This window comes from Rousettus aegyptiacus, unplaced genomic scaffold (assembly GCF_014176215.1).
Source record: "Rousettus aegyptiacus isolate mRouAeg1 unplaced genomic scaffold, mRouAeg1.p scaffold_m13_p_5, whole genome shotgun sequence".
Taxonomy (NCBI): domain Eukaryota; kingdom Metazoa; phylum Chordata; class Mammalia; order Chiroptera; family Pteropodidae; genus Rousettus; species Rousettus aegyptiacus.
This window is the reverse complement of record NW_023416308.1, coordinates 8,881,954-8,905,042: the sequence shown is the minus strand read 5'-3', so window position 1 is coordinate 8,905,042 and position 23,089 is coordinate 8,881,954. Positions and strand designations below refer to the sequence as shown.

Below are 23,089 nucleotides of genomic sequence, written 5' to 3'. Positions count from 1 at the left end.
GCTTCCCTCTGCCCCATCGTAGGCTTCCCATCTAAAGTACTTGCCCTCCCCTCATGTGAACCTTCAGCGGTCACTAAGCCCTGACCCTATCTGCCACCAGGACACAGAGATGAGTCAGACATTGGCCCTGCCACACCCGCTCAGGTCACAGCCAGTAGCTCACCCTCTGGAACTGCTGAAGTAGATAGAGCTAGGAGCCTCCAGTGGAGGAGCCCGCGGGTGGGCCAGGCCCTGAGGAAAGCCCTTGGAACACTAATCAGATCCGAGCCAGATCCTAGGGATGAGGAGGAGGGTGTCAAGTGGAGAAAGGGGGCGAGGTCAGGGCAAGCATGGGGAAGGACAGGTGCAGAAACACAGAGATATGAAAAGGCGTGGCTGAGGGAAACTAAGACCCACACTCAGTAAGAATAATGACAGCTGACTTAGCACAGGGCTAAGTGGGATGTTGCTTTATCACGATCGACCTCAGGACAGCCCTGTGAGATAGGCGCTAAGAAATTAGTTCATGTGTATACAAAGCACTTAGCCTGGTCCCCGACCCATAGAAAGTCCCATGTAGATGTTTACTATGATATTAATGGTGATCATCACAATCATCATGATAATACGGAGCTATGGATGATTTTAGCAAGGGGGAAAATGAGAGGGAGGGGTTTTGGTAGAAGGAAAAGGAGCGGACATGATTCAGAGCGGTGATTCTCAACCAGGGGTGATTCCCCCCCCAACACCAGTGGATATTTGGCCGCGTCTGGAGACATTTGGGCAGGGAGGGGAGGTGATACTGGCATCTGCTTGAATGGTTCCCAAATCACAGCCCCAACGTGTTCCTTGAGTGGGTGCAGATGTCCTGCATCGGGGCACCACTTGGAGCCTCCAGCTTGGAAATATGGACCCCCTGCCACTCAGCTGTGAGTTACAAAGCTGAGGACAGCAGGCCTTGCCCTTCAGATGAGAGAGAGGGAGAGAAACATAACTGAGAGACTAGGAAAGACGGGCTCAGTGGGAGAAAAAACCACCAAGAAAGAAAAACAGAGAGACTGAGCCTGAGATGAAAGGAGACAGATTGAGAGCCATGGAGAAACAGAGAGAGAGAGAGAGAACCAGACTAAGAGAGCTCCAGACAGATCGAGATGAATGCAAAGAAAAACAGATCAAGAAAGAGCAAAAAGAAGGATCGAAGAGCGGGGAGGACGGGCGGCGTGAACGAGGGAAATATTTGCTTGCAAATTCCATGGTCCAGGGCCCAGCAACTCTCCAAGGCTTTGCCATATTTTGGCCACAAAACTGGGGAACTGGGGAAGTTTTCTCGTGGCGGGTCCGGGACGAGCAAGCATTGTTCACATTATTGCTGGCATTCCCTGCTCACTGGACATTAGCCAACAGGAAATTCCTGGGACAAATCTTTCCACTCAGAGTCTTTTAAAACTTTTATTTATTTATTTTAATTTTTCTTTTTTTTTTTTTTAGGGACCAAAAAAAAAAAAAAAATCCCACAGCGAAAGGGTGAACAAGGCAAATAAGGGGAAAAGATAAAGAAATGAACCACCTGGTATAAGAAAAACATATCTAGCAACAGCCTCGGCCAGGCCAGGGGAGGCTCGGTCACCCGTGTGTCCACTCCGTCCCATTCTCCCTCTGGAAGGATTTATGACCTCACACTCCCATGACATCACGGTGCGTTGCCATGGCCCCTGCTTTATTATCATAAACAAAGGGCTGTTCCTTGGGACACTGGCCGGCTAAGCAGGACGGGGGGAAGGGCTCAGTGTGACGTGTTTTCTGGGGAAGGCAGCTTGTTCGGAAGCCTGAAAAGCTGTGAAGACAGTTGTACACACGGTCCCCTCCTTGCAGCCCCGGAGTCTCTGGACAAGGTTGGGGACGTGAACGAGAGGGGTGCCGTCAGCTCCCTACCGGGGTCCCCTCCAGCTTGTCATGTTCTCGCTGCCAAAGAGCAGCTTCCCCGGGCTTCCGTCACCGCTCCGAACAGGGTTCTCATTCATTCAGCAAAAATGCGCCGAGTGCCTACTATGTGCTGGGCGCTGACAGAGCTGGGCTAAGGACTGATGAAAACCACAGACGCAGGCCTCGCCCCCCTCAGAACCTGCTATATAGATTCAACGAGTACTCAGACAAATCAGCGGGGATATGTACAATTGCAATTTGGGTTAAGCGTGCTCAAGGAAGCTAACGAAGGGCAGATGAGCAATCTTGGAGGGCCTCTCTGAAGAGGCGACATTTTAGACTAGATCTGAAGGAAGAGAAGGAGTGAGCTGTAAAGAATGGGAACAGGTGGCAGGAACTGAGCAGAGACAGCCTCGCCAGGCAGAATGACCATCAGGATTTAAGTTCCCACCGGGGGTATTTTCCCGTATGTTTTGCAGTATTCCTGGATAGCCGATTTAAATGGGAGGGCTTGTGAAGAGGACTCGTTGCTGTGACCCTGCCGTGGCAATGCCAGCTGACCCCCATCTCCACATTGCAGGGAGCCCGGCAGAACTGCACAAATGTTTCGGGGACAACAGATTAACCAGGAGCAGAAACACCTGTGGGACCCCGAGCTCGCTCTCCCTGTGAGTCAGTTGTACAAGAAGCAAGTGACGCTCTGAAGTCGAAGAAAGGAAGGAGAGGAGGGGGGAGGGAGGGAAGCCTGTTGGACAGTTGTGGGTACTGCTAAGCCGGTCAGGAGGCCAGATGAAGGACAGGTGGATAATCCATCCCCACCCCTTCCAGAAGATGGACCCCCCAAGGGAGCTGGGACCCTGGGCATAGCACAGGACAAGACCTTCCAGATCATCCCAATGATGGGGACAGATGGGGACATAGAGGCCGGGAGAGGGCAAAGGCCTAGTCTGAGGTGCCCCAGGAAGTTAAGTGAGGCGCTCTGCCCTTCGCTTGCTGTGTGACTCTCGGAGTTCACACCTCCGAGCTCTCATTCCCACTGTAAAGTGGGAAGACTGCACATTGAGCACTTTGCACAGCTGCCACGTGGAGGGTTCATTAAACGTAGCTAGCAGCAATGCCTCTCGCAGGTGTGTCCTGGAGAGAAATGAAAACGGACGTCCGCACAGAAACTTGTACACACACGTGTTAATAGCAGCATTATTCATCATAGTCAAAACGTGGGCACAAGCGTCCATTGGCGGATGGACAGAGAAACAAAACGTGGTCTGTCCATACAATGGGAAATGTCGTTTGGCTCTGAAAAGTCCCGACACATGCTACGACACGGGCAAACCTTGAAATAATGCGGAGTGAAAGAAGTCAGACACGTAAGAGCACGTCTCGTGTGATTTCCCTCTGTTTGAAGCGTCCAGAATAGGCAAATCCATAGAGACAGGAAGTGGATTGGTGGTTGCTTAGGGCTGCAGTGAATGAATCAAGGCATAGTTGGGAGGGGGTGATGGCTAATGGACTCTGGGTTTCTTTTTGAAGTGGTAAAATATTCTAAAATTGACTGGTGATGTTTGCACATATCTGGGACTGTACTAAAAGCTACTGAATTACACTGCGAGTGAGTTTTATGGTATTTATTGCATGACTACATATTAACGACGTTTCAAATTGTAGACAAGATGAGTGAATTAATTTCAATAAATTATATCTCATTAAAGTTCTTTAGGAAGGGAGAAAAACACAGGCAGCTGATTGGATCTGGCCCACAAACCGTTAGTTCTGATTGGACTAAACGTCCCTCTATGATCCAATCCTCGCGACCAGGAGAATGCAGTGTTCTGATTGGCCACTCTTGAGTCCCATGACGCCTGGAGCGGAAAGACGCGTTCAGTGTTCCCCCAAAGCTCAAAAACCGTGCGTGGAGATGGTGGCGGGGAGGTGGCTCCCTAGAGGAAAATGGAGGTGCTAGACCAGGGGGACCAGCAACAGAACTCAGCGAGCATTTCCGATGCCAGTATATTCCCTTAAGCAGTTCCAAACACCAACGGAGTTAAACAAACATTGTTAGTCATGTTCCATCAATGACAAATTGTAGTTCCCAAGAGTGAAGACAGCCTGCAGGTCACTGGCAAAGCAAACCGCCCTCCCCAGCCCCGACTACTTCACCTTTGCTCTCAGCATGAGGTTTAACTACCTGCAAGCCAAGACAGAAGGGGTCATTTATTCAACAGACGGTTATTACAGCCAGCCATGCACACCATGTCTGTAAAATTCCCTTAGATCAGGAAATTGAAAGGCCTGGAAATTAAGGGGCAGACGGGAAGACTGTAGCAGAGCACGGGCTGGCCCTTCGGCTGGGGGGGCAGTGCCCCACTGCCTAGACGAGCCACGCCTTTTGGGGGGGCGGCAGCAGAGCTTTGAAAAGTCCCCCGCGATGCCTGCAGAGTGGCTGTCTTCACCTCCCCAGAAGGGGAAGCAGGGTCAGACCGAGAGGAAATCGGAAAGTCGGGGTCCCGGGTCCTCACCTCAGCTCTGCTGCTAACAAGCTCTGTCTCCACAGGGAGCTCATTTCTCCGGACCTTGGTGTCCGATGAGAACGAGCCCGTTTCCGCTCACCTGTCACCTCCGCCGGGCTTGCTCTGACGCTGGCCCGATTCGGTCCCTGTGTCACCTCCCAAGTGCCCCAGTCCCCCATCCCATCCTACCTGGCTTTTCTGTCCCTTGCATATAAGATGCTTGTTCCCACCTCTGGGCATTTGCACATGCCGTCCTCGCTCCCCGCTTCTCCCCACGACTAGCGCGGGCTTCTGAATCACCGCGCGTCAGCTCGGGGAAGCCTTCCCTGACCACCCATGCCCCCCTGACGCCTCACAATATCCGGTGTCCCCAGCGCCTAAGAGTCTGGCTTATGATGACTCTCAGTAAAGGTTTAGGGGATGATGGATGGATGGATGGGTGGGTGGGTGGATGGATGGGCCAGAGGACATGTGGATGGACAGATGGAGAGATAAGTGATTCCTCTGAGGCCTTAGGTGAAGTTGCCTCCTCCAAACAGGGTGACCAACTGTCTCGGTTTGCTCAGGACATTCATGGCTTAACTTGGGTGAGTCTGGGATGAGTAGTCATGACACCCTATAAGACCCGATCCTAGTCAGGCTTCACTCATCCTAGTCACTTGTATTTTGTGGCTTCCTAATAATTTCACACATTTGTGTCCATTCTTCCAGTGTTGCTTAAGGTCAGAGACCATCTGAGATCACCTTTCTTTACGGCCCGCAGTCAGTGCTCAGGGCCGGCTCGGGAAGGTCTTCATCTTTGCTCTTTACGGAGGCCTTGGCTGAGCTCCACGTGTACATTTTCTTCTTTCCTTCTCCCGGTGCCCACGCAAGCTAGATATTCTCTTTCTCATTTTAGAGACGAGGCTATCAAAGCCCAGAGTTAAAGCTCACACAGCTAGGAAGTTGCAGGATTCGAACTCAGAACTTTCGGAGCTTGTAGCCTATGCTTAAGGGACACCCAGAGGTGGCCTCTTTTCAGTACTCGGGCCCGAGTCCTGTGGCCGCTGGAGGCTTTTTGCCCCCCTCCCCACTTTAGCCCCTGAATACACAGCTGGTTGAAAGCCGCCCCCCTCCTCCAACCGCTGGTCCTCTGACCTGAGTTCTGGAAAGAAGAAACCAAACATGACTCTTGGGTAGGGAGAAAAGAAGCCAGTGCCCAGCTCTGGAGGTTTGGCCAGGATCAGGTTTGAGGGCCCAGGATCCTCCCTTAGTTCTAACAGTCCTGCCGTCATCACAGTCAGACCCAGCAGCGGGCAGCTTGGGTTCCCAAGGCCCAGAGGGCGTAGTAGTATCCGAGGCGTAGTAGCGTCCGCTGCAACACGTCGCCACAAACTGCATGGTTTGAAACAGCTGAGATCATCCGCTCACAGTTCTGGCGGCCAGAAGGCCAAATTCGAGGTGTCGGCAGGGTTGGTTCCTTCTGGAGGCCTGGGGGAGGAGTCTGTCCCATGCCATGCCTCCTGGCATCTGGTGGCTCCAGGCAGTGCATGGTTCTCCTTGGCTTGTAGCTGCCTCGCTCCAATCTCTGCCTTCTTAGGCGGCCTTGCTCTATTTTCATCTGTGTCTTCTCCTCATCTCATAAGACACCACCAGTCTTTGGCTTTAGGGCCCACCCTAAATCTGGACGCTCCCATCTGCAGATCCGTAACTGATACATCTGCGAAGACCCAGTTTCCAGAGGGAGCCACGCTCTGAGGCTCCGGACGGACATGAATTTGGAAGGACGCTATTCACTCCAATACAGAGGTTTGTTGCCTGGGGTCTTTCCTGGATCGGCTGAGAATCTCTCCCGCTTTCCAGTGCCCTCCTTCTGCAGGACACCCCGTGACAGCTGCTGTCAGGGAGGCAGGCGCATGCCCCCTCCCCCGCCGACATGCCCGGCCGGGCTTCCTGGAAGGAAGCCTGCCGGCTCCACGACGGGCCCGCGTGCTTGCGGGAGACGTGCCGGGAACACCGCAGTTTGCAGGATCCCAGCCCGAGACGTAGGAGGAAAGTGCTGACTTCAAAATTGAAACCCTGACAGATGTAGCACTTTTTAACTCTGCGATGGGCCTGTTGGCACTTGTCAGAACCCAGCACGTTTGCTAATGTGCATTTTCATCAAAGGGATGAGCCCGCTCAGGCGCCCGACGCTTGTCTAACCTTTTCTGCTTCCGCTTCCTTCGCTCGGTTAGTCCTGCCTGGGCTCTCTCCGCACCCCGATGCCTATGCCTTTTGGCCCCTCCCCTCCGTCAGTCCCCCGCACCCCTGGTCTCTCCCGCAGCGCCTCCCACCATGGCCTCTCCTCCTCCTGCCTTCTTTCCTCTCCCACTCTGCCTCCCCTTTCCTCTTCTTTTAGTTCAGCCAGGTGAGCATTTGCGGAGCCACCGCAGTACACCGGGGACTGTGCTGGTGACAAGCTGTGAAGACAAACCACACCAAGTCACTCTCACCCCTCGCTGCCCACGCCACGTTGCGCTCATCCCTTGATCTCTTCTTTTCCTTCCCCTCCTCCCTTCGTCTTCGTCCTCCCTCCTGGAATCTTCTCTCTCTGCACTTTTCGGGCCAGTTCAGCCAACTCTTCCGCAGGCGCTTCAGCAGGTGCTGGGATGTGGCGGGAGGAAGACCAGGGCCCTCTGCTGGGTCCGAGTCTCCTCGCGCTCTCCGTCTCTCTTCCCCTTCCCCGGTCGCTCCAAAACCCTCCTCACCAATGTCCATGTCTGTCCTTCTCCTCTGCGCGCTCTCAGGCTTCAGCCTCCTGAACGGGAAGGGCGCGTGCTAGCTGCCCCGCCCCCTCTGGCGTGCTCCGCTGGGGGGGCCACGTCGCCGGGCGGGGAACAGCTGATGCTCGTGGGACAGACAGAGGATCTGAAAGGCCCTCGCCCTCGCCGCCCCCAGCAGGAAACTGCTGACCAGCCGATTATGTCTGACCCGACAGGAGCAGTTCTGAGAGGACTCGGCCCTGCGGGCAGCCAGGAAAGGCTGATGCGGGTGGACACATGATCAGCAGCGGAACGAAAAGTTCCCTGGCTTGGCTCTGAGCTGGGCTGGCTGATTGGAATGGATGTGCAGGGTCACTGGTTCGCTCGAAGCTGGGGCCGCTGGGGGCATGTCGAAGGCAGGTGACGTCCAGGTGCTGGAAACCGCGGTTGATAAGAAGTCCAGAGTGAGGGCGGGGGGAACTGGGCTAGAAGTGTGTAGGACGACCCTTGCCACGGCTGCTTTCCCGAATATCTGGGGGGTCGAGGAGAAGGCAGCTCGGGGTTCAAACCCTGGTTCTGTTCATTGTGGTTGACCCCCCCCCCAAGTCCCCAGTATCTGTTCTCCCCAAATAGCGATGCCAGGCATGGGATCCTCATTCCCCTTGCCCATGATTGGATCACCGGTGGCCACGTGACCCCGCGACAGCCCAGGAGACACATGGGAAAGTCTGCTGGGGTTTCTAGGGAAGCTTCTCCTCGCTCCTAGGGAGGAGGCGCCGGATGGTCACAGCTCTGTCTGAATGTGACGCTAGGAATCCTGTAGCCGTGACCAGATCAACCCCAAGGATGTCAGACTCCAGATGGGTAGAACCCGTGATGCCTGCCTGGAGTGTGTGCCTTTCCTCATATTTCTTATTACACGAAGTGATGGCTTTTCTTATTGTTTAAGGCCATTGGAGCCCATTGAAGTTGTACTGTTGGTAACTTGCAGCCTAAGGCATCCTAAATAATGGACGAGCACAGAACTTCTCCAGGCGTCGTTTGAGACCACAATGCCTGTGACCCCGTTGCCGGGAGAATCCATGAAATGATGCATTTGGCACAATTCCTGGCATGTAGGAGGCACTCGGCAGACATTATCGTAATTGTGTTTTGTGTATCAATACGTTACTGTTTGCAGTATTTACAGCCTGTTTTACGTAGTAATTAGTACTCCTCGCCACTTAGTTCTGGTTCTCTCTCGTTCCAGGCATTATGCCGCTACTTCCTGGTCCTTTTGTGGGTGGGAGGAGCCATGTGACTGTTCATGGAGGCGAGTCCTGTACGCACCACCTCCCAGTGTGCGGGTGGCTTCTCATTTTGTCAATCTTGCCCTCTGCCAGCTCACCTGGGCCATCTGTGCTTTGGCAGGGTGGGCAAAATGCTGTCTCCCTTTGTGGCATTCAGGCAGAAGTATCCATGAGAAAGCTGCCTGAGCCCCAAACGACTAAGTTCTCTTTCAACTCACACACAGCCATTTCCCCCCAATGCACCCACATGCTCTCCAGGGGCAGTTTCCAATGCCAAAGTGATCACCGAGCCCTTCAGGACTGCAGCAGCTTGGAGAGGCTCTTTCTGATGTGATACGTTCTTTCTGGATGATCTCAAACTGCTCCTCTTGCAATCTGGCTTTGAGAGGCCTTTCCTGTAAATCTGAACGTGTCTCTGTTTTTGAGCTCCAGTGACAGGTGGAGCTTACCTTGGCTCCCATGAAAAAGATGACCAAAAGAAGAAAGAAAAAGAGAAGGAAAGAAGGAAGGAAGGAAGGAAGGAAAAGAGAGAGAGAGAGAAAAGAAAAAGAAAGAAAGAGAAAGAAAGAAGAAAGAAAGAAACAAAGTAACAAAGAAAGAAACAAAGACGGAAGGAAGGAAAAAGGAAAGGAAAGGAAAGGAAGAAAAGAAGGAAAAAAGAGCAGGAAAGAGGAAAGAAGGAAGGAAGGAAGGATCTAGAGGAATTGGAACCTTCATGCTTTGCTAGTAAAAAAGTAAAATGGTGTAGTTACTGTAGAAAAGAAAAATCAATATAGAATTATCATAATACCCAGCAATCCCACTCCTAGGTATATATGCAAGAGAATTAAAAACACATGTCCACATGTGTTTGACACAAATGGTCATACTATTATTCATAAAAGCCAAGAAGTAGAAACAACTCAGTGTCCATCATAGGAGATTAACCTCTGGATAAACAAAATGACGAAAATCCAGACGATGGAATATTATTTGGCGATAAAAAGTAACGAAGTGTTGATATATAAACACGAGGCAAATAAAAGAAGCCAGGCTTAAAAGGTCACGTATCGTATGATTCCATTTGTATGAAATGTCCAGAATAGATAAATTCATAGAGACAGGAAGCAGGTTAGTGGGTTAGTGGTTGCCGAGGGCCGGGGGGAGGAGGACATGGGCGAGGGGCGGTAATGAATGAACAGGTACAGAGTATCCTTTCGGGGTGCCGGAGATGTTTTGGAACTTGATATAGGTAGTGGTTGCACAAGGCTGTGGACGTACTAAATGCCGCTAAATTGTACACTTTAGCATGGTTGACGTTAAGTGAATTTCACCTCGATCTTTAAAACTTCGGTGATTAGAACTGTGTGTGGAGGACGAGAGGAAGGGAGGGCAGGCGGGCAGGGGAGAGGAAAGACATCATGACATGGAACCCCAGTCCCCCCGCAATGCCCACCTCCCGCCTGGCCCTGAACCCCTTTCTCACAATCGGTCACGCTCAGACACCACCTGCTCTCTGTGTAAAGGGAAGAAAATGATTTTAACCGTCGTGAGTACCGCGCTTGAACCTGTGGGCTGAATCCTGCCTGCCCTTAGGGACGGTCGTGTTTACCTTTGTGCCCTGACCACGGCCTGCACTCTGGGCTCTGCATTTCCTCCAGCGTTGCAGGCTGGCGAAAACCCTGCCCAGCTCCAGCTCCAACCAGCGTAATTACATGTTACGCCGCCACTGTTTACAGAGCCGGCATCATAATTAGCTGTTTATTAGGGTCCTTCAGGCCCAGCTGGGATTCCCCCAGTTGCCAAAGGTACAGTGTCTCCTGGCTGCACCTCTCTCTCCCTGCCATTCTGGGAAGACCTGGTTTTGGTGGCCGCTGGCCAGAGCCCCTTACAATCTCCGGGAGCACTTCCTTCTCCATAGTTCCTGAGGCTCCCCGGGCTGGGAACTATTCTTAGGGTGTGAGGAGAAGTGGGGGCAGGAACAACACCTGTGACTCTGGCCACCTCTGTCTCTTCCATCCAGAATGTGAACACCTGCAACCTGCTGCGTGTGGACTGGGGTACCATATCCTGGACCCCAAGGAGCTCTCAGCAGGAGGAAGGAAGAGAAGTGGGCGGTGGCCCCTAGTAAGATGCCGAGCAAGACCGGCTACGTAATTTTCAGGCTCAGGGCAAAATGAACATGTGCAGCCCCTTGCTACGATGAATAATTTCAGGACGGTGACGGCAGAGCGTTAACTAGTGTTACCCTGGTTCGTGCCAGGCCCTGTGTGACTGCACGGGTCGTCCACCCATGAAGCTGGCTCTGGCCATACGCATTAATAACGGCAAACGTGAATAGAGCACTCACCGAAGGCCCGCGGCATAGAACGTGGGGCTTGGGACACAGGCTCCCGGGTCGGATTCCAGCTCTGCCCCCAACTAGCTCCGTCGTCTTGGGCAAATTCTGCTGTTTGTGCCTCAGCTTTCTCATCTGTGAAATGGGAGAAATAGGAAAGAGCATTGACTCTTTATGTCATCGCAGCTACATAAGCATTGACCGTTAGCATTTAATTTGCTTGGGTGGGTTCAGCGGATCTCCGCAGCAATAAAAGAGGCGGATGCTATCACTGTAGCTGTTCCCAGGTGGGGAAACTAAGGCACACAAATGTTGAGTAACTTAGGCCCAGGTTTGAACCCAGAAGCTCCAGCACCTGGGCTCGCATCATGAGGTTACATGGGAAGAACAGGGTGAAGGCGCACAGAGCGGAGGCGTTGCACCCACCCTTGGGGGCCGGGGGAGGTAGAGAGCACCTGCTACGGGGCCCTGCTGGCTGTGGCTCCAAGCCAGGGCTCAGCAAGTGTGGGTGGCACTGGAGCACTGATTTTGTGGGCGAACCTACTTCCTGCCAGGCACTTTCGTCACGCTTCTTGAACATCTCAGGTGTGTTTGGTCATTTCTGTTGGAGGTGGGGACCTGCAGTTCACCTCTTGGAGAAGTCTCTGGGCCAGGGTCATCCAGCCAGGAATTGGCGAGTCAGAGACTGCTCTCCTGGGTCTCTCAGATTCCAAACTCTAGGCTCTTTCCAGCTGAGCCCGCTCCCTTCCGGAAGCTCTGCCCAGAGACATGCACGGTTGGCATTGCTCAGCCCGGGAGCCTGAGGTGGCCCTGGTCCCATGAATGCCACCTGCATCGCTGTTTCTTCGGGCCATTAGAGCCTCTCCTCTCTCACCCCTAATTCCTGGTCCAGGCAGATAAAAGTAGCAGAACTGTCCCAGGTTCAAGGTCTCAGCGATGCTTCTGGGGGCGGGGTGAGCGAGGAAGACGGAGTCGTAAATGAGAACTTGGCAAAATGCTCCAGGCGTCTCCTAGGAAGGGCTTTTCCTAACAGTCCCCTAGGAGTCTGGATTCTCCTCACGGAAAATCCGAACCCCAGCTGAGCCTTCTGAGAAAGAGCCAGGGTGGAGGGGGTGAGTTCAGTAGGGGCTGTTTATCCTTTCCAGGTACCAGGCTGCCTGTGGGACCCAGAGCAGCCAGGCCTGTGGCTCCCCGTCACATGCATGCCACCAGAGAGAGATGAGAAAGAGGTGAAAGTTAGCACTGAGTCCGTGATTTCCCAGGAGAGCCTGACTGGATGGATAGTTCTTTCCTCTTTGAAGGCAACCATGCAGGCACCACAATTTGTTTCTTTCTTTTAAAAAATTACTTTTTATTTTAATTTGACTTACTGAAAAGTTGCAAGAACAATACAAAGAACTCCCATACACCCTTCACTCAGACTCCCTATATGTTTATTAACGTTTTTTAAAATGTACTTTTTAATTACAGTTGACACACAGTATTAGTTTCAGGTGTACAACATAGCGATTAGACATTCACATATCTTACGAAGTGATCCACCTGGTAAGTCTAGTCCCCATCTGGCGCCATACATAGTGATTACAATATTATCGACTACATTTTCTGTGCTGTACTTTACATCCCCTATGCCTATTTTCATAACTGGCAGTTTGTACATCTTAATCCTTTTCACCTTTTTTTACCCACGGCCCCCAACCCCCTTCCCATCTGGCAACCATCAATTTGTTCTCTGTATCTATGAGTCTGTTTCTGTTTTTCAGATTCCACATATAAGTGAAATCGTATGGTATTTGTCATTATCTGTCTGACTTATTTCACTTAGCATGATGCCCTCTAGGTCCATCCGTGTTGTCACAAACGGTAAGATTTCTTTCTTCTTTATGGCTGAGTAATATTCCGTTGTATGCACGTACCGCCTTTTCTTTATCAAATCGTCTACTGATGGGCGGTTAGGTTGCTTCCACATGTTGGCTATTATAAATAACACTCCAGTGAACATAGGGGTGGATATATCTTTTCAAATCAGCGTTTTGGATTTCTTTAGACAAAAACCCGGAAGTGGAATTGCTAGGTCATAAGGTGGTTCAATTTTTCATTTTTTGAGGAAATTCCATGTTGTTTTCCATAGTGGCTGCACCGTTTTATAATCCCACCAACAGTACACGGGGGTCCCTTTCTCCACACCTCGCTTACACTTATTTGTTGATTGATCGACGATAGCCATTCTGATGGGTGTAAGGTGATATCTCATGGTGGTTTTAATTTGTACTTCCCTAATGATTAGTGATGCTGAGCATCTTTTCATATGTCTTTTGGCCATCCGAATGTCCTCTTTGGAGAAATGTCTATTCGGATCTCTATCTATTTTTTTTATAAGATTTTTTTTTTTTTTGGTGTTAAGTTGTATGAATTTTTTTAATGTATTTTGGGTGGTAACTTCTCGTTGGGTGTATCACTGGCTAACACCTTCTCTCGTTCAGTAGGCTGTCTTTTCATTCTGTTGATGGTTTCCTTCACTGTGCAAAAACTTCTTAGTTTGACGCGGCTCCATTTGTTTGTTTTTTCTTTTGTTTCCCTCCCTGAGGAGTCATATTCCACAAAATATTCCTGGGAGTGATGTCAGAGTGTTTACTGCCTATGTTTTCTTCTAGGACTTTTACGGTTTCAGGTCTTACATTTAAGCCTTTATTCTATTTTGGGTTTTTTTTTTTATACAGTGTAAGAAAGTGCTCCAGTTTCATTTTTTTGCATGTTCCTCTCCAGTTTCCCCAACACTATTTTTTGAAGAGACTGTCTTTACCCCATTGTATATTTTTGTCTCCTTTGTCATAGATTAATCGACCATACAGGCAGGTGTAGGTTTATTTCTGGGTTCTCTATTCTGTTCTGTTGATCTGCGCCTGCTTTTATACGAGTACCATGCTGCTTTGACTACCATAGCCTTGTCGTATAGTTTGATATCAGGTAGCATGATACTTCCAACATTGTTTTTGGGTTTTTTTTGTCCCCTCCCCCACACCCCTTAAGATTGCTGTGGCTCTTCCGGGTCTTTTGTGGTTCCATAGAAATTTTAGGATTGTTTGTTCCAGTTCTGTGAAAAACGCCATTGGTATTTTGATAGGGATTACATTCCAGATTCCCCAAATGTTAACACTTTACCACATTTGCTTTATCTTTTTCTTCTTCTCTCTCTATACAGATATAGATACACAGAAGAGAAAAATGTGGTTTTTTTTTTTTTTTCAGAACCATTTCACAGCAAGTTGCAGACATAACACCTCTAAATATTTCAGTGTATGTTTCTTAAAAACAAATGACATTCTTTCAAAAATGTATCTTATGACATAATTATCAAGATGGGGGAAGTAACACTGATACAGACAGCGTTATTATCTCATCGACAAACCGTTCGGATCTCGCCGTTTGTCCCTACGATGTCCCTTATAACAAAAGGAACCCGGAGCACGTACGGCATTCCACTGTCATGTCTCTTTGGCCCCCTTTATTCCAGAAGAGTTTCTCGGTCCGTCTTTGCCTTCCATGACACTGACGCTTTTTAAGGGACCAGGTCAGTCATTTTACAGAATGTCCCTCCGTTTGGGTTTGTCAGAGGTTTCTTCGTGATTAGCGTACGTTAGGTGTACGTTAAAAGTGTACATTTAAGTCGTACGCTTTTTGGCCGGGTCATCACACAAATGTTGTTGCAGTCTTCCCAATGCGTCCTATCGGATAGCACATGCTGTTGATCTGCCCCATTCTGGTGACGCTAATTTGGTATCCGAGAGCTAAATGCGAAGCAAACACACACGTAAAAAGAGAAAAGCTTGCATTCTAGTCATATCCTCTCTAACTCCCAGCTCGGAGGCCACAGACACCCCCAGCACCCCTTGCTTTTGCTTATACGGAAAGTTAATGGACCAGTTATCTATTGCTGCGGAACAAAGCAACCCGAAACACAGCGGCTTAAAATAACAGCTGTTTTATTGCTCGGGATGATTCTGTGGGTCAGGGATTCAGGTGGGGCCCCGCTGGGCCCTTCTGCAGCTTCGCCTGGCGTCAGCTGGATTCTCTTCTGCGGCTGCACTCCGAGGCTGGGAGGCTGTGCTGGCCGTCAGCTGGGCTGCTTGGTTTTCCTCCATGTGGCCTTTCCAGGAAGATAGCTTGGGCTTCCTTACACAGTAGCTGGATTTTAAGTAAGTGAAAATAAGAGCTACAAGACCTTTTAGAGCCGACGCCGGGAGGCTGACTAGCGTCCTTTTTGCTACATTCTGTTGTTCAAAGCAAGCCACAGGGCCACCAGCCCAGGGTGTGAGAAGTGATAACACCCATTGCAAAAGAGCGTATGAGATGGGAGTGACCTTCTTGGCCATCTGCGGAAGCGATCTACCACAGTTCCTGGGGAGAGAGTACACTGAGGGTACCTGCTTGCACACCCAGGGCGTACAAGAGGGCTACACACAGGGAGCTGGGCAATCAGCCTTTGCCAGGCTTTGCCCAGAGGAGGTTCAGTCCCTATGCTCAGAACGTTTCATTTCCACTCTTCTTTTCCATTCTTCGTAATTCCCAAAACCTTTCTCAGGCATCTATCGTGTAATGACAGTATTTTTTGAACACCTGCAGTGTACGCAGGGCCCAATGCTGAGGACAGAGGGATAAATGCATTGATCCTTACCTTCTGAGAGCTCGCAGCCTAGACACAAAAACCCGCCTACAAACAAACCATTGAAGATCACTGTCAAGGGCCTAGGTATGTAGAGGGAGGAATGCAGAGGCAGGAGTGGCTAAGTATGCCTGGCGGGTTAGGGAAGGGACAGTGAGGAACTGACTCCTAAGCAGGCGTAAATGGGCGGACCAGGCAGGTGTGTTGGGTGGAGAATTACCCAACTTGGGAATGGCTGTCAGCAAGGTAGGGAGGAACCCAGGGGGAAAGTTCAAAGACCCAAGACCAAGGAGTTAAATGGTTTAAAGCTCTACAGCCAACTAATGCTATTGCATGTAACCTTCCCTTCCTTACCCAAGAGTCTTTGCCAGTCAGGTCTAAATCCTTATTCTGGCAAACCCCAAATATCCTCATACGATAGAGATGTGGGATGAGACCAGGAAGGAGGATGGGGAGGACTCTGTAGAGAAACTTATTTCATCTGCATGGTGAGGAGCTGGGATAAAGAGAGGAGAAGGGTAGTCTGGGAATTCTGGAGTTTGGGATGGGGGAAGGGAGAAAGGGGAACAGGGGGGCACAGCTAGCAGTCAGCACGGCAGTCACGCATCGCGCAACAAAGTCTGGTCCATGACAGACCACATATGACACGGTGGTCCCATAAGATTATAAGGGAGCTGACAAATTATCGCCTAGTGACTTCGTAGCCATCGGAATGGCATGTGTTTGTGGTGATGTGTTTGTGGTGATGCTGGTGTAAACAGACCTACTGTTCTGCCAGACATATAAAAGTATAACATAATCAATCATGTGCAGGACATAATACTTGGTCATGATAATAAACAACTCCATTACTGGTTTATATTTACTATACTATGCTTTTCATCGTTATTTTTGAGTGTACTCTTTCTACTTACGGAGAAAAAAAGTTCGTTATAAAACAGTATGCCCTGTTACACCGGCACCGCGTCTCTTGATTATGTGATTTTTCTCTTGTGCTTGATTTAATCTCATGTTGTTTTCTGCAGTAACATGCTACCCAGGCTTGTAACCTAGGATCAATAGGCTATACCACATCGCCTAGGTGTGGAGCAGGCTACACCATCTAGGTGTGCGTAAGTGCACTTCCGTGATGTTCTCACAAGACAATCACCTAACGATGCATTTCCCAGAACACACCCCTGCCGTTAAGTGGCACGTGACTGACTGCACATACCGTAAGAGCATCGTGTGGCTATTTGATAGCCAGACTGCAGTTCTTTGAGCACAAACAAGTCCGCAGAAGGAACCATATGGAAACTCATAATGTATATGGTTACGTATTTTTATACGCATGCACAAACAGTCATAAGAGGGGTCACAGTTTTAAAAGGAACGCATTCTTGAAGATCTTTACATAATTAAAACCTCAAATAATCTAAGCATACCCCAAGAAGGGGTGGTGAGCACGTCTCTTTATCCATTAACACGTCGCTAACAAATGACCACTTTTTAAATTTCACTCGGGCCGCTTGGTTGTGAAATGATGTAAGTATTGATGTCCCCTTGAGAACTGGGGAGCTTTGCATTGTTCCACATTTTGCACCTAAAGGGAGGCTTTATTTCAAGCATATCTTTATATTGCGCTATTTCAAATTCGCAATTCCTTCTTATTTCACATTGTCTCTCTCCCACGTTAGACCCGCACGCACATAGGAAGAGGGACATTGCAGAAGGATGGGCCGTGCGGCCAAGACTCCGGCAGTCGAGACAGAACCTCAGAGCCTTCTGGGGGCAGATCTCTTCACGAATGAGACCACAGAGGCTCCGAGGGGTTTGGTTCTGTCCGGGACGCCGCAGGAAAACGCAGCAGAGAGCACACGCCCCTCACCGGAACTCGGACATGCGGCCTGATCTTTCCATTCTGGCCACATAACACGGCAGTTGAAGATTTGGGTTTCAGAGTCTCTGCTAGCTTTCTGACCTTGAGCAAAGCATTTTTTTTTTTTTTTTTTTTTTTACCCCTCTGAGCCTCAGATGTCTCATCTGTAAAAATCTAGTTACTAATAGCCACCTCCAGGATAGAGGTAACCGATAACATTTTCAGCACGGGCGCCTGACTTACAGTGAATACTTTAGACCAGGTAGGCATCGCAGTGAAACATCACCTTGCTCCTCTGTGCCTGGCTTATCTGTTTGTGTTTGGGTTCCCAGTGGGACTGTGAGTCTCCTGAAGGCTGGCTGGTCCTGGGTCTTTTGGGGTTCACAGTCCCAGCTCTGCGCACAGAACGGACACTGTGATTGCTTGCGGGTTTGTGGGGCTTGTCGGCTCGACCCCATACAATGCGTGCCCGGGATGCGGGGGAGGGCGGATTCAGCATACCCTTAGGACTCTTTACCCTCTTCCTTCTGATTCCAATCCCAGGAGCCCTCTCTTTCTCCCCAGGGGGAGAAGGAAGTGAGCCCCTGGCCCCTCCCTCCTAGCAGGAGATGTGCAACCTGGCTTCTCCATGCTCCACCCTCCGCTCCCACCCAGCCATTCCCTGGTGGATGGATTATGCTGATAAAGTCGTTCACCCCTAGCTCAGTGGATGCCAAGGGGCAAGATTTGCATTTTAAAAGACCTCCGAGGAGCAGGGACGTGCTAAACACAAAGAAAATGCTCACTGATGTGGAAACTTGGGCCAACTACCTGGAGACTTTCAGAAGTGAGAATAATCACCTAAGTACTCATCCTACGGAAGGCTGGTGCTGTCAGCACCTTAAGTATTGGTTTCTGTCCCCTATGCAAAAGTCGACAGAGACCGGAACTTCAAGACAGAAAATTAACTTTTACGACACCTACCGTGTCTCTCACTTTCGCAGCATAATCGTGACCTCTGTTGTGCAGATTAGGAAACTCCCGCTCAGAGAGGTTAAGGGACTGGCGGGAGAACACACAGCCCACAAGCTGCAGAGCTGGGATCCAGACCTGATCTTTGCCACTCCAAGGCTGTTGTTCTTTCTTGAATCTTTCCTTTCTCAAACCGTTCCCCGAATCTTTCTCTCCAGCAGAGGCTGTGAGGCCAACTCAGAGGAATGGAATGTCTGACATTCTTGGACCTCTCTGACTCCCCCAGAAGCCCCTGGGGGATCTTGATTCATGTGCAGGAAATCAGTCCCCTCAGCCTCCTTGCCCCAGCCTGCCAGCCGCCTCCCCAAACCCGCCAGATGTCTCCGCGTTCGCCGAACATACCTTCCCTCCTCCTCGGTGCTTTGGTACACATGGTTCCTGAGTTTGGTATTCCCTCTGCCTCGAAAACTCCTCCGCCTCCTTGATGAGCCAGATCAAATGTCTCCCTAACCCTAGGAGTATAACTCATGTCTTTATTTTTCTCCCATAAAGCAAGGCCGCCACACACCATTGCATACATAGGTCGTGCACTGTGTAATGCTAGAGGCACCATTTGCAAAGACCACAGTGGCATGGTTGAGTGGTTCCTTGATTAGAATTGTAAAAATATCAGCTTATGGCATAAACCTGAAGGTAGGGACTGTCATATTCAGCACCACACCCAGTACCCGGCTCTGGGCCTAATGCTCAATAAGTGTTAAATGAATGAATGAATGAATGAATGAATGAATGAATACTACAAGGTATGACTATACCATACAGAGACTCCAAATGGCCCAGAACTTGCCTTTTTAATCCAGTGTTTTCCCTGCTGTAGACACCCCTCCAGTGTCTTAATCACTTATTCCAGCGAAGCTCCGGCCGCTTAAAGCCCTTTTGGAGCTCCTCTCAGGGGATTCGTTCAGAACTAGGTTCCAAACCACACGAATAACCCCTGCTCATTATTTTGCAATCACAGGCCTTTTCCTACCCAGAGCGATCCCAGCCAGCTTCCTCTCCTACCTTGTTCATCAGACCTAACTCCATTTAACTTTGGACTCTGTCCAAAAATCAAGTCCACCTTCCAAGGATGAGAAAAGTCAGGAGAAAGTGCCGGAGCATCGAAGGCTGCTCAGCTTCCCTCTCCCCAAATGCTCTCTCTGCGCCACGGTGGCCTGGCGGGCCAAGGGTCAGGCGTCCCCGGGGGCTGCCTTTAAAGGACCACAGTGACTTCCACGTATATGTTCTGCTGTGTTGCTTTTCAAAAGTTTACTCCTAGTTCAGACTTGTACGGGACTGAGAGTTACTGAGAGTCCACTCAGTGCGAAGTTTTTTACGAAAACGATTGCACTTAATCCTCATCACCACGCGGTGGGATGGACCTAACTCTCCCCATTCTACAGATGAGGAAATCGAGGCTGGTGCTTTCTTGGGTCACTGGGGAGCTGAGACGTGGGCCTGGATCCGTCAGCCTTCGAATCCGATGTGATATTCACTACAAGGACCAGCCCTGCCTCTTTGCCCTTCAGGCACCGTTTCCTGTGCTGTTTTATAGTTCCGGAAATAGAAACCTGGATCTCGTGTGAATCGCCCTGCGTGAGGCCGGCTGCTGGCCCCTCTCATTGCTAGCAGGACATGCTGGGCCTCTGCCCCTGTTTCTCCTTGGATGGGGTTAATTTGTGTAAATTCCTCCACGCTCTTCCCCGGTCCTCTTTGTGACCATGGGCACCCTGGTCTCTCCTTGGTTAGGGGTGCTGTCACCAGATATGAAAGCAGGGATCAAAATTCAGGCCACATCAGCTCTAGGCTCTAAAACAGGTAAAACTCATCTCACAAACTCGATTTTTGATTTTTTTGATTTTGGTAGAGCAGAGCCACATATCTATGCCCTAGCTGATTTTGACTTTTTTTTTTTTTCAGTTAAGACACCATAATTTTTTTATCCTTGTCTGATTTATGCAGAGCATTAGTGATAAGTCTTAATTGTTTATTAATTTCTGCCCTGGCTTGGTCCTCCATGTTTAATACATTTCAAAGACACCAAGGATTGAAGACTCAGCCAAGAGGTACTGAGCACTCAGCACAGGCTCTTTCATATTCTGGAATAGGAGTCAGCAATCTATGGCCCTTGGGCCAAATCTGGACAGACAGCTGTTTTTTTCTAAATAAAGTTTTATTGGAACATAGCCACCCCCATTCATTTACATAATGCCATGGCTACTTCCATGCTATAACAGCAGAGTTGAGTGGTTGTCACCATATGACCCTCAAAGCCAAAAATAGTTCCCCTCTGACTCTTTACAGAAAAAAACTTGCAACTCCAATTCTAGAAGATATTGAGTGTTTCTCTGACTACCAGCCTCCAAACCTTTTCTTATAATTGAGGAATCTCCCATCTAATGAGGTGGAGCTCACCACCTGTAATGGGAGCTGATGACGCAGATACTCACTGCAAAGGGCTGAATGGGGGCCCCCAAAAGATATGCCCATGTCCTACACCTCAGAAGCTATGAATGGGCTCTTGCAGATGTAATTAAGTTAAGGATCTCAGGATGAGATCTTCTTGGATTATCCAAGCGGGCCCTAAATATAATGACGAATGTTCATATAAGAGAGACAGAGACAAGAGGAGAAGGCTACGTGAAGATAGCAGCTGAGATCGGAGTGACGCCCCTAAAGGGAATGCTACCAGCCACCAGAACCCAGATCCTCTGGAGGAAGTACAGCCCTGCCAACACCTTGATTCTGGACTTCAGGCCTCCAGAACTGGGAGAGTACCTGGTTGGTGCTAATTTGTTACAGCAGCCACTGGAAGCTAATAGACTCATTTTCCCAGCTTCCCTTGCAGCTAGGGCACAGACACGTGACACTGCTCTACCAATCAGATGTAGCTCCCTAGATTAAATGAGAAGCTAATGATAGGAGGAAGCAGGAACCATGCCTCTCCCATGCCTCCCCCATGCTGGTGACAATGGGGGCAACTCTGTGGTATTTTTCAGAGATGTCAGTGGCTGCAGTGTTAGTGGCATTGACCGGTGTCCAGAATTGTTGGAGCAGATTACTTTACCTATGTCAGAGGGGACAGTGGCAGCATCTTCAAAGTTGGCTGACTTCTGTGGTATAACTCCTGGCAACACAAACTGCAAGTCTAACTTGCCAGCTGGAAATTCTGCAAACTACCCCATATCCTTTGGGCACATTTCTTTCTTGATGAAATTCACCAGAGTTGGTGTCTATTGTTTTCAGGGTTCAGCGGGCTCTGGCTTCTATCAGCTCAGGACAGCCAATTGTTCATTCTTCTTCCCAACTCCTCATTCAGTGATATCACGTTGGTAGCTTAAAATCGGCCATGAAGGGAGTATTTACACCATGGAAATCGGCAAGTGCTATAAATCAGAGCTTTTGTTTTCAAAGAGTTGACTTATCAGCAATACCATAGGCTATTTCCAACTAAAACTCTGCTTGGTAGCTACAGAATATCTCATTTCATCTTTGTATCCAGCCGATAAGAAAGGTTTTGCATTCATCTTGTTACAATGAGCAATCTAAAAGAGATGAAGGGATCGTTGAAAGTCATATATCTCTGAGGTGATAAATCAGAGGCTTGACCTTCTGATTTTACATCCTCTAGATCAAAATAAGGCTAATGACCACTTTTCTTTTGTAAGTGAGATTTTAAAGACAGTCTGCACCCCAAAATAAACAAACCACAAAACCATGCAAACCTCCACAGTATCTGAGGGACAATGGCCATCGGGCCTAAACTCGTCTAAATCACCCAGAGTTTTTGCAGAAGAGGGGCACCCCCTCACCCTCGTAGAAAGTGGGCAGATCAGAGCTCAAGTTCAGAGGCTTTTCGATTGGACTTGATGCACAGCCTTCTCTGCAGTTAAACCTCCCTTGGTGCCCAGAGTGAAGAAAGAGACAGTCTCCCATGTTTGAAGGGAGGGAGATTGCAGGGGCAATTAGCAGGCTAGGGAGGCAGACAGCCTCACCTTGATGCTCTCAGAGTCCAGGGCTTGCACTGTGGGCACTGACAGATTTACCATTAGGAGGACACGTTGAGAGCTTCTGCGCCTCATCTTCGGGAGAGAGATTTAGAATGCCTGCACAGCTGTTGGGGTACAGCTCCAGCCAGATACCACGTTCTGGGAAGCGAGGCTTCCTGTCTGAAGACACGTCCTCACTCCTGCCCGCTCAGCCCGGGAGCCTGGACCCTGGGGACATCGAAGGAGTCCTGTGGACATTTCCCCCGCTGGAATCACACCGATCTATGCCCGTGGCTTTCCTTGGACACATGCTTTCCCCTTCTGGGAAATGCCACTTCCTGACCTCTGCCCGGAAGACAGGCAGGTGCACTAGAGAAGCCGGTGGCCGTGGCAGCAGGGGGCCATACATGTGCCTGTCCTTTCGTTCCAGGGCTCCCGGGAAGTGCAGGGGGCACTGGCGTGTGTCAGGGTGGATACACCTGGAGCCAGAGCTTTGTACCAACTGCAGGGGGTGAACTGACCCATGACGGACAGACTCAGACGGTAGTAAAGATAAAGACCTCTTTCATCTTGGGAGACCCTCTACGTGGTCTACGTTCATTGGTTCAAACCCTTACAAGAGTCTGGCGGGGTGTGCATTGTACCCCCATTCTTCTGATGAGGAAACAGAGGCTTGGAGAGGTAGAGACGTGTACCCAAAGTCCACCACCTGTAAGTGCCAAGGCCAGGATTTGAACCCAGGACTTTATGACTCCAGTGCTTGGGTATTGAACAGAGTCAAATACTGTTCCCACCGCAGCACCACCCCCCCGCCCCCAAAATTCATGTCCACCCCAAACCTGCGCACATGA

General features: G+C 49.9%; 1 long non-coding RNA gene across 1 annotated transcript; it reads right to left on the bottom strand.

Annotated features, from left to right (window-relative positions):
- Positions 1 to 3,556: 3,556 nt before the first annotated feature.
- On the bottom strand, positions 3,557 to 18,406 carry LOC118602948. Its single transcript, XR_004951043.1, has 3 exons — positions 18,223 to 18,406; positions 10,751 to 10,873; positions 3,557 to 3,839 (listed from the first exon to the last, which is right to left on the bottom strand). It is a non-coding gene; the product is annotated as an uncharacterized LOC118602948 (long non-coding RNA).
- Positions 18,407 to 23,089: the final 4,683 nt, after the last annotated feature.